A 13,335-nucleotide genomic window follows, 5' to 3' on the forward strand; every position below is an offset into this window, starting at 1 on the left:
TGCTCCCCATATTGTGAGTAACAATAAAACAGTGTAAACGCATTTCGTTTCACATTTGATATCTTTGTCTCTATTGCGGGGTTAGTATTTGGCAGTTGTCTCCCGCTGTGTTCTGAACAAAAGAGGCGGGGTCAGTATTTGGCAGGTTCGTCCCTTGAGGGTGTGTGTGAGACTCACTAAGCATCGACCTGCAGACGGGCATCTGAGTCACTCCGCAAAAACAGGAAAGGAAAATTTATTCGATACTCTTTGAAATGATCTCGATGATATTTTTCTATCGTCTACTCTGATTTTATCGAACTTGCTGCTCTCTCAGACGTCGGCAACAAAAGCCAAACAAGAAATTAATGCATCTTGCTCCGCGTTCCTGTTCGTGTTGACCTGGTAAGGTACCCCCGTAGCTACTCATTAGCTAGCTTTGCTAACAGCACTTGTATTGGTTCACTCAGCATCCTGGTAGCTAATGCTAACCAGTCAAGCTAACTCTGTTTTTAACGCTTCGTGCTGTCAAATTAATTATAGCTCACGTTTAGTTTGTGAATATATCTACCGCAGTTGTATCTCGGTTTTAATTATATTATTGGCGTGTGCAGCATTTGTTAAATTGTTAATGACTTAATTTCTGTTTATTGGGAGCTAACTGCTAATGGTTAGCAACGGAGGCAGTTCCATCACATCTGTGGCTCCTCCGCAGGCTCACTAAGCTAACTCGAGAGGCAGAAATACAGTCACAAATTAGTCAGTATTTGAGTTTTTCATGACATTAGCAAAAGTGAAAAAAATTCTCTCGCTTTGGGTTTTGTAGACAAGGCGTTAATTTTGTCTGCAGTCAGGAATATTAGTTGTGTATTAACACTATGAAATAAAATGAGAAAGAATACCATAACAATAATTTATTTTTATGCTAGTGTTCAACTTCCTCCGGAAAGGTGACCCAAGAATCTTAAGTTCACATTCGTAGAAAATGCTGCAGAAATGGGGTTTTTTTCCTGCTCTGACAGTTTCTGGAAAGCATCAGCAGCACAGATGCTCCAGCTCGGTTGCAATAATCTCTACGCGCTGGAATGTTCTGGTGTTTTGTGACTCGGTCCTTGTCATTTAACATCTTTTGCTTTTTGCCTGTTTCCGGCTGACGGGTATTTATATCGACTAAATGCCTCGTTTTACGCATTTAACCGGTTGACTTTCATTTCTGCGGAATATCAAATGCTGTGCACATTGCATAATCATATCCGTCCATTGCCCTGATTAGAGCGGATTGGTCTGTCCATATGGCGTACCAGAGGCAAGTGAAGGCACCATCATGTTCCACAGTACAATGTACAATAGTGTAATGGGGATATTATTGTGTTATTGTCAATGTTTACGTTATGAACAAGAAAGTTATGATGCTTCAATCAGTCGTTGTGAGGCAGTGTCACCTGCAAATATGAACAGTTCTGATAATTATCATTTTTATATGAAAATATTTGCATTGTATTCCGGTCTGTCCATATGGCGTACCAGAGGCAAGTGAAGGCACCATCATGTTCCACAGTACAATGTACAATAGTGTAATGGGGATATTATTGTGTTATTGTCAATGTTTACGTTATGAACAAGAAAGTTATGATGCTTCAATCAGTCGTTGTGAGGCAGTGTCACCTGCAAATATGAACAGTTCTGATAATTATCATTTTTATATGAAAATATTTGCATTGTATTCCCAAAGTGCTTTTCCTTCTAAATCAAGAAGCGCAGTAAAAATTGTTGATCTATCCCGGAATTTATTAACAAACTATTTATTACTCGCATGGTTATATTGCTAGACTACCTGTTATACAAACTTTATTGCAAGAATTCTTTTACTCCCTGACTGCTCGTTCTTGATGGTCAGTTTAGAATAATTGACTGTACTACATCTGATTTTATTTGGCGATGGCACAAGTTTACTGAGTTAATGGAATATTTGGCATATGCTGGGGTCATTAGAGAGTGATTAAGTTATTCATTGACTCCCTATGTATTTTATTCCCTATCATTTTTAACCACTGTTGATATGCACTGGGTGCAAATTTTTACCTTGTCTGCAGTTATTTGCAGAATTCACATGATGGTGTTATCTGAAGGATTTTTGTAAAATCTGCACTCGAGTTCAGTAAAGTTTAACCTCTTGGCAAAACAGCAGAGGTATTGCATAAGAGACAACTGATATGTCAACGGACAAAATGGACTAAAGGTCAACTTTGCACTGGTGCTGATGTTGGAAAACGTTAGCGAGACTGTTGCTGAGTCAGCTAGAGTGATGTACTTTATTATAAAGGTGTCACACACAGTTTTCAGGTTTAGGCAGATTTCATTTCACTTATTGAACTCATGCACACTGTTTTTTTGCAGGAAATAATTTATAGATACTTGTAGTCAATACAGTGCATTGATATTGTATCATACATTATACCTGTGTCATATTGAGATCATTGTTACCCCTCCCATTCTGAGAGTCCATTTGAAACAGGCTCCACAATAGTGCTGAAACAAAATCCTTTCCCTATACTGTCCTTGTTTCTTTACTCTGAACAAAAGAAGGACAGCATTGCTTAGCTACAGTGTGCATTTTGTAAACGAGGCAAAGCAAAAATCACCTTTTATATGTCCTGTTACACATTAGCAGGTCTCATCTTTCATTATTCCACTGATCACACAGTCACTGTCACCCGGGTCACCTTTAGCTTTAAACTCTGCATTAAGCATTATGCTGTATGGAGCTCAGCTGTATTTTTATATGGTGGGGGGGACAGGGCTGCAAAATTTAAGTGTTTAATTACACTGAAATGTACCTCAGCTGAACCCAAAGCCTTAAATGTGAAGAGTCTCACGTATTCACATACCAACAGTGTCAAAACTCTCCAAACTCCTGCCGTGTGAGATAAGATGGTGTGCGTAAGATGACCCATAGTTTTTATATGGATGGAAAACACAAGCACACACAGCAGTGTCATAAGCACACAGCTGCCTGCAGTGTGGGATTGTTGTTGCCAGGTCAGTGAGTGGTTGTTTATGGACACGAGCCAAGCTAAACCCAGTGTGGTCCAGATCTCTCTAAAGCTGCCAGAAATTCACCAGATTTAATCCATCTGAGTTTGTTCACATCCGTCTGGAAATATGATTGATTGTGATTTCAAAATATAATGATTTGCATTCATGAATATTATATACCATGATTGGGATTCTTGCTCCTTTAATTATAAAAAATAAACAAAAAGATGTTGCAGGAATTGAATATACACACTGCCATTAATAGATTTTTTCCAATTGTTAAATTCTTGAATTATTATTAAAGTCTTCTATTATTCTTACAAATATTCTGGGGTTGTGGAAGGAAGCAATTTAAAGGTTTAAAATCAGGCTTCAGGAAATTGACCAATGACCCTACAGTATACCAATTAAATGAAAAAGTGAATCATACATTCGTTGGTAATGAAAAGAATTGTTTTTTCATAGCACTACATGAAAGCTCAGCACTTAGGTTAAATTTAGCTAATATGACTTTTGTTTTGCATTTTCATTTTAGAGCATTTCTGCCAAGGATGCCATTGCTGTTTAATTTGTCGTTGGTTATTACAGTCAATTTTGCAAGTCGATGAGCCAGATTTTTTTCTGGCACTTTAGGATTTGGTGACCGTCACAGCCTGAGTGTTAAGACGAAGGCAGATGGATAAATCCTGTGCTGGATGGCCGGTTGGGCTAAAGTCTTTCAGAAACAGCATGTCCTCCTTTGGTTTTAGAGCACTACTGACTGTGCAGCATCTGTTGAATGCTAGAAGAGAAACTGCACAGTGGTGAAAGTCAAACTCTCTTTCTCTCTGTTTCTTTTTCGATTTGTTTCTCTCTCTCTCTCTCGCTCTCTTTTTCATACTAGTACCAAGATGATTTCAATTGAAGTGATTTCTTAAAATGTGAAAATTACACCCCTTTGGATCGAAGAATGAGATTCTAGTAGTCAGTGGTCAAGTTTATCGTTCAAAGCTATAACTTAAGAATTCATATGCCCCATATGACAGCATTTGTGACTACTTGTGTCATTGTTGTTTGATAAAATGTATCAATTTTTTTTTGCTTCCTCTTATTTATGCTTTTGCTTCCTTACTTATGCTTTTACTTCCTTAATAATCCCTCATCAGAATTGGCTTCATTGGCCAGACGGGTTGAAGACATGAGGAATTTGATTCCTTGTCTGTCAGTGAACATTGTACACAAACAAACCTACAGCAACAGTGCACAGTGGCTACTTGGTGTTTGCTGTTTTCAAACTTTAATCGATCATCACCCCATCTTATTACAAAGCTGTTCCATAAGGCCGTTCACGTAAGGTAAGCACAAACCTGGTTCAGCATGTTAACAAGGCTTGTGAACAACAGTTTGTGAAATCAAAGCTCTGGTGGTCTTTTTTTCACTGTTCAGTAATTTGATAACATTTATGTTTTCAAGGATGGCTTTGAAATCTCTGCAGGAGATGAGATTATTGTTAGGAATCACACTTGTCTTAATGCATAGTATTATTGGCTAAATCATTTCAGTAAAGGGTCTCCTGGTAAAGTGCAGAGTGCGATTGCCCCATTGCTTGGACTTGAAAAACACATGCTTGACAATTTAGCGAAAGGTTATTAAATTATCTTCTCTCTTTAAATTTGTTTAGTCCAGTCTAATACAGTTAATTTTTAGGTTAATTTTCTAATACAGTCAATTTTTTAGGTATTCTTCTTTCTTCTTTTCCTTTCAGCTTTTCCCTTCAGGGGTCACCACAGCAAATCAATTGCCTCCATCTAACCCTGTCCTTTGCATCCTCTTCTCTCACACCAACTACCTTCATGTCCTCCCTCATTACATCCATAAACCTCCTCTTTGGTCTTCCTCTAGCCCTCCTGCCTGGCAGTTCAAAACTCAACATCCTTCTACCACATCTAATACAGTTAATTTGAGGTATTCTAGGTAATTTTTTTCTATGCTGGTCATGGACTTTTTGTGGCTACCAATTGAAATGAAGTGAGATTGGAAAGCGAAAGGCATGAATATCTTTGCTCATTAGTTTCTCTGTACAGTGTCTAAGATTCCAAAACATTAATTTCCATCATACAACTACAGGTATTGTAAAAATTACAAACTAAAGAATATGAAAGAAAGTCTTCACTGAACTTCTCGGGTTTCTTTTGTAGGGTGCATTAGAAAGTCATTGGACCTGGGCTGTAGGTTTTCATGGTCACCTTTTAAATTCTCGTCTGTTTGTAGGCTCTCACAGCTGGTGTTTAGCTTTATTTGCAAACATACTCACACACACACACACACACACACAAAAATGACAATACTTGTGCTATGTTGTGTAAATCTAGGAAGTTTTCATTCAATAAAAGTATAATGGGGCAAGAAATATTTTATTCAATAAGACCTAACTGTAAGGTTGGGATTTCCTCATCGATTCAATGTACAGTGCGCCCCTTGTGCATCAACGCTCGCGCCTTCTCCTCACCACAGATTTTTGGTAGGTAATCATGTGATACCATACGCGCATTCTATTGCCTAACGGCATCCCGAAGTGCGCTCGATTCCGTGAGTCTTGGATTTACGTGAGACACAAAAGTGCTTCAAACAGTCGATAAGAGTGTGTGAAAAGGTAATACAGATAGAAGGTGGTTTGATATCAGTATGGGTAAGGTCATAAATGTTTAAATTACCGTAAATTATAAGATAAATAGTTTGTAGCTCGATCGCAAAATTTGTTAATCGCGTGTGGTTCCTGGATTGTATTAACCGCAAAGAACAAGGGCGCTCTGTAATTTCAGTCTTTGCACTGTCACTGCTCTCATAGAGACGGTAGCTTGCACAAATAGAAAGATGGCAGATGGAGAGGGATTTTTTTTTCTTGCAGCAAAGGTAGATGCACACTAGCTGGTGTTTCAGTGACGCGGGCGTCTGAAAATGCTCATGTGCCTGAAAGGTTATTTGGATATCTATAAGTCAATGAAGCTCAGTAATTGTCACAGACAAACTTTTTAAAGCATCAAAACCCCTACACTATAAATAACCCAGCTGTCACTTTACAATTTATCCTGCTATCTCCCTTCTTGCAATGTTGACCCTGTCATCGAAAAAATGTATGAACGAAAAATACAAGACACATTTTACATTTTCCCCCTCAGCCTCTGGCACTGTTTTTTTCTGTTTTTCCAGAGGTGGAGGATGGGGGACACTGACCAATTCAAATGATACTGATTTTTTTGTAGCACCAAACAATCATAATATCAGCTTTTCAGAGCCTCATACTAGTAGACGTCAAATAATATGTACATGAAAAATAAGAACTTGTTTGCTTGGTTGCTATGTGGGTGAAGAGGCAAACACGCTTTGAACAAAATGTTCCACTCCAAACACAGAGCTATACATGTTCTTGCTGTATGCATTGAAGCTATTTGCATGTTGCATCCTATTAGGTTAGATTTATATCGGGTGCACTTTAATTACAGCCTCAGTATGGAGAGTAAGATGAATTTCAGTATCAACTGGGACACAAGTAACCTGATATAAGAGAAAGTCAGAGAAAGTCACTCCTCCAGTAAAGTCTGTTGGGGAAATCATTTACCCTGGCAGCTGAAATACATAATGACGACTGCTAGCTCCTCTGCACACTGCTGCATATCGTAAAGATGTACATCATGCAAGTACAGATGCCCAACCTTCTTCTGACTCTCCTGGGCAACAAATTTGACTGCAACTAACAATAAATAATAATCAGTTATTGAACACTATCCCATCTATGCTACCAATTAATAGTACAAGAGTTGGTCTTTAGAATCATAAACATCACCATTATATTGTTCAACCTTTGTTCCATGTTCAAAGAAGTGAAGGGAACATTTTTGCTATTCGAGATACCAAGGCCAAAAAAAGCACCTCTGATGTAAATATTAATTTTTTATCTGCAGGTTCAACCTTGGAGGAGCAGCAGAACTAGGCTAGGGTAATGAACTACAGCGCAACTAATGATTCAATGGCAAACATTGACTTACTTTCTTCACGTTTTCTTTTCCCTACCTCTTTCTTTCCTGTTACTTTCTTCTTACCGCTTTCTCTCCTTTCACCATCCTCTGCCATTTTTTCTAATGCGTTTCAATTATTAATGATGCTCTTTCTCCTTTTTTTTATTTTTCATCATCCATGTATATCTACACCTCTGATCTTGACTTGATATCTAAATCTAAGACCCCGTGGTTTCCACATTGCAATGCAGACCTGTGATAATTTACAAACCTTGGGAACTTTGAAAAGTCAAACTTTGGATAATTTTTGCACTTATACCTTGAGGAAATCTACAGACGTGTAGGTGAACACGTCAACAGTCAGCAATGTTAGACGGAGACAGGTAGATTTGCTCACTTTCAGAGATGACATGTTATGTTCTTACATGTTTTAGCTTTCATAAGAAGAAGCATCTGCATTTCTCTTGTGTTTTTGTTTGGTTTAGTTTATCCACATCATGCATTCACTGGCTTGGCAGGATTGAAAACACAGAAAACCCATTAGGCCTCAACAAATACAGAGGGACATGGATTAAGGACAAATGAATTTACTTTGAATTAACCATATTATATACACTAGATAATATCCATCATCACAAACAACCACCGGTCATTTTCCAGGAGCAGTTTGCGCAAAACAACACGACTGGCAAAGACAGAATCTCAGATATGCAACGAGGGTAGTCTTGTTTTTCATGTTTTATTTTGGGAGTATCTGACTGTTTAGAGAAGAGTGCACAAATATGGCTGCCATCTGAATGCAGCCTGGAAGCATAGTAACCCTCAGTTTGCATATATGTTGGACAAGTGATAAAGATCCACAGAGAAAATGAGAGACATGTTAACGCCGCTTTTAAGAATATCAGATTGTTGGTATTGTAAATAACAATTTAAACTTACTGCCCTGAAGTTAAGCATTACTGAATACACGTTGTGTATTTACTGGTGACCTCAGTATTATCTTGGCTCTCAGTCTTACAGTACAGTCACAAATGGAGCACAGCTTAAAATGTGTGTAAACAGGTTTTTTTGGCCATTTGAATATTGGACCTTTTAGGTGTCAGTGCATCTGATCTTTTTTTTTGAAGAAATTTGACCATTTTAATGACATTTGCTGCTGACATTACTTGGATATTTCTACATATTAAAAATATTATTTCAATGAAAATTGTGTATCATCTAATAACATAGTCAACAACAATTAAGGCTAAATTAGCCTTCTGCAACCAGTTTTAGGAAAAACCTTGATCTGATTGCTTGTTGGACTCTACCTGTCCAACAGGAACTATCGATTTAAATAAAGACATTATGTGACAGATTGTTTTCATTCCATCTGTCGTAGAGCAGATAATAATCTTAGTCATGTTCAGTGGTAGAGAGAAGAGATTTGTATTTGTCTGCTTTTCGGCACATGGAACTCAAACTTCCATTTACTGGTTGTATTTTGTTTTTGTTTCTTTGTTGTTGTTGTTTTGGATTGGCAGGTCAGGCTTTAGCTATCAAGGTTATTTTCTTAATTTGTGTCAGGATCATGAGGTGTGTGTTGTAAGATGGACCCAATGACCCAATATAGAAATAGCAGGCATTCATTCTCTGTCTTCAAAAACAATGTTCAGCTTGATTGTCTGTCAGAGATGCAAATGTTTTAGCAAGACTTTGGTGTATTTGTCTGTTAGCAAGGTTAGTCAAGAAGAAGAAGAATCAACCTTTATTAGTCCCCTGTAGGGGAAATAATGTTTTCACTGTACTTGTCATTAGTAATCATCACATGCTCGTATGTTTTATGAGGAACTTATGAATAGATTTTTCTGCGTATTTCTGCAGAGGTAGGGTATGTCCAAAGGAACAATCCATGACATTTTGGTGGTGATTCATGTCATAAAGTAGATCAAGAGGCATTTTTGTAGCCATTGCAGGATCACTGCAATTGCTTGTAATTTGAAGGGTTTAATGCCAGACCTAGACTTAAGCAGACATTTTTACAATATCCACGTCTTATCTCGGTATGATCTAGGTATGATCTAAGTGATAATGCAGATCTGGTGATAAAGAATGTTAAAATTACAGGAGGTCACAGAAAATTTGCTACTGTGAGATAACAAATGATACAATGACTGGCTAAAACACGCTGTTCCAATTAGGTGGGGAAATTGAATATATTCTCATAAGTACCTAAACTAGATTAGGATGATCAAACTATTATGGGACTAATGTTTTTAGATGCAGTGACATAGTCACAGAGCCATTGTGATGGTGAATATTTGAGTTGTCTGAGGGTGCTGTAGGTCAGTTTTTTTAATTGTATTCAAATTTCAAGTCAGTTGACTTTATACAGCAAATACTTGATCAAAGTCTGTTTTTTTTGTTTTTTCAACTTGTGCAAATTTATCTTAGCAAATTCATGTCAGCAGCTCCTTTTCCCCACGCTGGAGGTCTGACACTATTGCTGTAATCACATTTATATTGACATCTGATGAGGATTTTGGTTAACAAAAATGGTTTGGTTTGCAACAAGAGACAATCTAGAATCCAACTGCTTCGATCTGCTTAATTTTGAGGGGATTGAACAACATGATCTAAGTTGAAAGAAATTTTCTGATTTATTTATAAGCCCTTGTCAATATTTAATTCTTAGTCATGCACTTTGTTTTAGGCCAGAGGTTATTTTGTCATTCTTAATGGTGTTTTTGTTCTCATCTGTTGTACATGTGCAGTTGTTTTGGAATGTGAATGCACTCTGCCATTTCTTCAAGTGCAGGGTTTAGTTTACATCTGTAATGGCTTTATCAATAATTAATATCAAACGTATGATGGAAAGGCTCTCACTTAAATTTTTAATTGAAGCGCATCCATGTTTGTTTTTCTGATATTCCTGTACCACAAGTCTTCAAGAACTTCTTCTCTTTCTGGAAGAGACATTTTTTTTGCTTATTTTCAAAAGATCAGAAGGATATGAAGTTATTGAATCTATATTGGGTTGTTGGAAACTTTCTAATTTACTGTCTCCCCATACTTTGTGGTTTGACCCGAAGTGAGATCTGGTTTATAGTTGGTGTATTTACTCTATTTTGGCCCTTGAATAAAAATCATTTTCCTTATCCAGAATTTTGTATTATAGTTTGTTTTCTGTCCTTTCTGCTTCTAAATTTCTACAGATAATTGATGAACTTGCTTGTTCATTTGACTGAGACAGAATTCTTTTGCTGTTGTTAGAAGAGAAAGCAACAGGCTACAAGAATTTCCAAAATGTGAAATCGGACAGAAAAGGCGTCAAGACTGAATAATTGGATGAAGTTGAATATCGTTGAATAATTTCCCTTTGGGGATTATTAAAGTATTCTTCATTCATTTGTTTATTCAAGACAAAAATCAACTGTATTTTGTTGTGGTTGTTTTCCCTCCAGTTCCAGTTATATATGATCTAAAAATACCGGTTTGACTTGTAGCTCCAGTAATTTCGAGGAGTTGACATATTTAAAAGATTTGCAAAGTTAGCATCTGACAGTTAATTTAGTCTAATTGGTCACAGGGATCCTCATCATTTGCTAACGGCGATTGTCCCTGCCTCAGAGTATCGTATCATTTCAAATGAGTTTTTAGTTATTATCATCAGCCAAACCATTTAATACCACTAATATTGTACTTTTATAATTATTATTACTATTATATCATTTCATGTCAGTTTTTTTAAATCACATGACGCTCTGGTGTCATGATTTTCATGTGAATTATATTGAACACCCTTGTACCTCACATTTTTCTTAGTATATCTCCTTATATACTGTACTAGAGTATAAGATCTTATATACTGTCATGTTTATTGGTTGCTTTCTATCTGTTGTTAGTTTATTTCCATTGGCCTGTTTCTTTCCACCACTTAGTCTGCTTCCTTTCTGGTCAAGCGCTGCCTTGACTTATGTTTTCCCCCTAACAACATCTCTCGTTGTTTAGCAGGAGGTTGTCAAGCATGATACCTAGGATTAAGACACACAGAAAGATTAAAAATTCAGACAGAAACATTGAAGACTTTCACATTGCTGACTAAATCCTCTATATGGATGCCTTTTAGGGTCACTTTTCATGGCAGACGAAGCACTGGTTTGGGAATATTGAGCTAATGTCAAGCTGTCTTCTTCTGTACGGCGGTAACAGTGCCACTTCCACTCTAGTGTGTTCTTCTATTGAGGACTCTAGATGGTCATCTTATATTCGGTAATTTCCTTTTGTTAAGCCTTTTTTGTAACTGCTAAGCTTTCCAAAAACAAAGCTGTGTGTGCATGGTACTTTTTGATTTCAGTAATGAAGGCCCTGACCCAATACAAGCATTTCAGCTCCAACAGTAGGATTTTCTCTAGCTTTTAAAGAGGCTTAAAACCTGACGTTGCCTGTTCAGTTGGTTTTGTGAAGAATAAAGGCTTTCCGATGCCCTTAGAGGAGGCAGCCATTTTTTTTATCAACAAACAAAAGACTCCATCTAATAGAAAAACATGCGGCACTGTGAAATAGTTACCCAGGGAACAAGTTTGGGTTAGGTATCTTAAGAACACATCAGCATGTACACTGGGGGTGGACTGGTGGTCGAGCCATCAATCTTATGATAAGTGCACAATGCTCTTACCACCTAAGCCACAGGGACCCCGAACCACACCAGGCCTAGCAATTCATGGTGAATCCAGGATGTACACCATTGTAGTGCTAGTGAACTGATTAGAACTTTGTATTACTCATCAGTGGTGTGAATAATATCAAGAAGAATGTGATTAAACCGCTTTAATGTCTGTGTTGCCGTATTAACCAATCTCCATCAGCATGCTGGTGACTCATTAATGGAGATGGGTGACACTCTAAATAATAGGTTTGGTTTTATTGAACTTAATAAGAATACCAGATCAACTATTTTTCACAGCGATTAATTCATAGGTCAGCTCTGTGCTGCTTTGACACCACACCTATAATAATGGATGGATCTTCTTCTGCTCCACTTAATTGACAAATAGAGGTGATGCCACTCACCTTAGTATGTCCGATAACTCATGTCACATGGAACAGAAAGATGAATAAACAGAAAGGTAACACGCACGGGTGGAAAAGAACTGGAGGAGTAACCAAAGGGAACACACTCTTAGAAGCTAAATGTATGTATTTAGGCCCAATGCAGAAATCTAAAAAAAATGTATGTGTTAGATTAGATTACATATACATTTCCACCACAGTTTTGACAAAAAAAAAAACTAATGTCCATGTCACATCATCAAAAAATTTCTTTACACATACTTAATCTAAATTTAATTTAAAAAAATATTTAATATGAAGATGTAGAATACTTCAATAATCCGTATGGGAAATTTTGTATTGGAAAATTAAATGAAATTATTATTTAGTGTAATAATTCAGTGTCAGGTTTGGGAAAAGCTGTGTAAGTTGTTAAATTGAAAAGGCACTCATTGCTCTATTTTTTCAGTTTTTAGTGGTAGCGTTTAATCTTTAGAAAGGCATTAAAAATTAGCTAATATTTAGGAACTACATGAGTATTTTTTCATTCCTTGTTCACATTTTCTCCTCTATTCCCTATCTTTTCATGTTTTTATTACTTCATAATTACCTCAAAAGAAATGTACATTTTTAATATTTTACTACAGGCTCATATTAGCATATAAACCAGCACAGTCTCCAGGGAGAAGATTCTCTTATTTTGCCTGCTAGGACACTCAACATTTCATTTCATGCAGTTTGTATTCTAAAGGACACACTTGAAAGCCATAATAAGTACATACACACTAAAGAACACGTGTAACAGCCTTAGGTATAGTGCATAGACCCGCACACACACACTCACACTGATGTAGAATCAATTAACAAGCACACACCAAAAACAAGCATTCCAAGTGACAGTTTTCTTAAATTCTGCTTCACGTGGGCATGAGAAGAAAAGAACAAACATACATTTCTACCCCAGTGTCGGTTTTAATTATTATGTTCAACCCCCACCCCTCCCATCCTGCAGTCTCTGACAACCCGTACACTGGTGTACTGAAGAAATTAGTACGGAGAGAAATATAAATGCAGGAAAAAAAGGGAGAAAAGGCAAAGACATAGCTTACTCTATTGAAAATGGAGAGAGAACAACATAGAACCTTCACATTAAATACACTTAGGTTTCCTCAACCAGGATTTGCTTTGTTAGAAAGCAGTCCTGTACTCTCAGCTGGGTAGATACATTCTTTTCCACTAAATTGATTCCACTACATGGGATTAAGAAGGTAAAGAAGGGTTGTTATGAAGTGTT

The 13,335-nt window shown here is 37.1% G+C and overlaps 1 protein-coding gene across 5 annotated transcripts in view; it reads left to right on the forward strand.

The window, feature by feature from the left end:
- The first annotated feature begins 152 nt into the window (after positions 1–152).
- Positions 153–13,335, forward strand: part of fam13b (family with sequence similarity 13 member B) — a 50,853-nt gene continuing 37,670 nt past the window's right edge. For 3 of the 5 annotated variants that reach the window (XM_068325306.1, XM_068325309.1, XM_068325308.1), the window contains exon 1: positions 153–384. The gene's annotated coding sequence lies outside the window, so the exon portion shown is untranslated. The remainder of the gene's footprint in view (positions 385–13,335) is intronic. The other 2 variants (XM_068325307.1, XM_068325310.1) reach the window with 1 other exon arrangement.

This window comes from Antennarius striatus, chromosome 10 (assembly GCF_040054535.1).
Source record: "Antennarius striatus isolate MH-2024 chromosome 10, ASM4005453v1, whole genome shotgun sequence".
Classification (NCBI taxonomy): Eukaryota; Metazoa; Chordata; class Actinopteri; order Lophiiformes; family Antennariidae; genus Antennarius; species Antennarius striatus.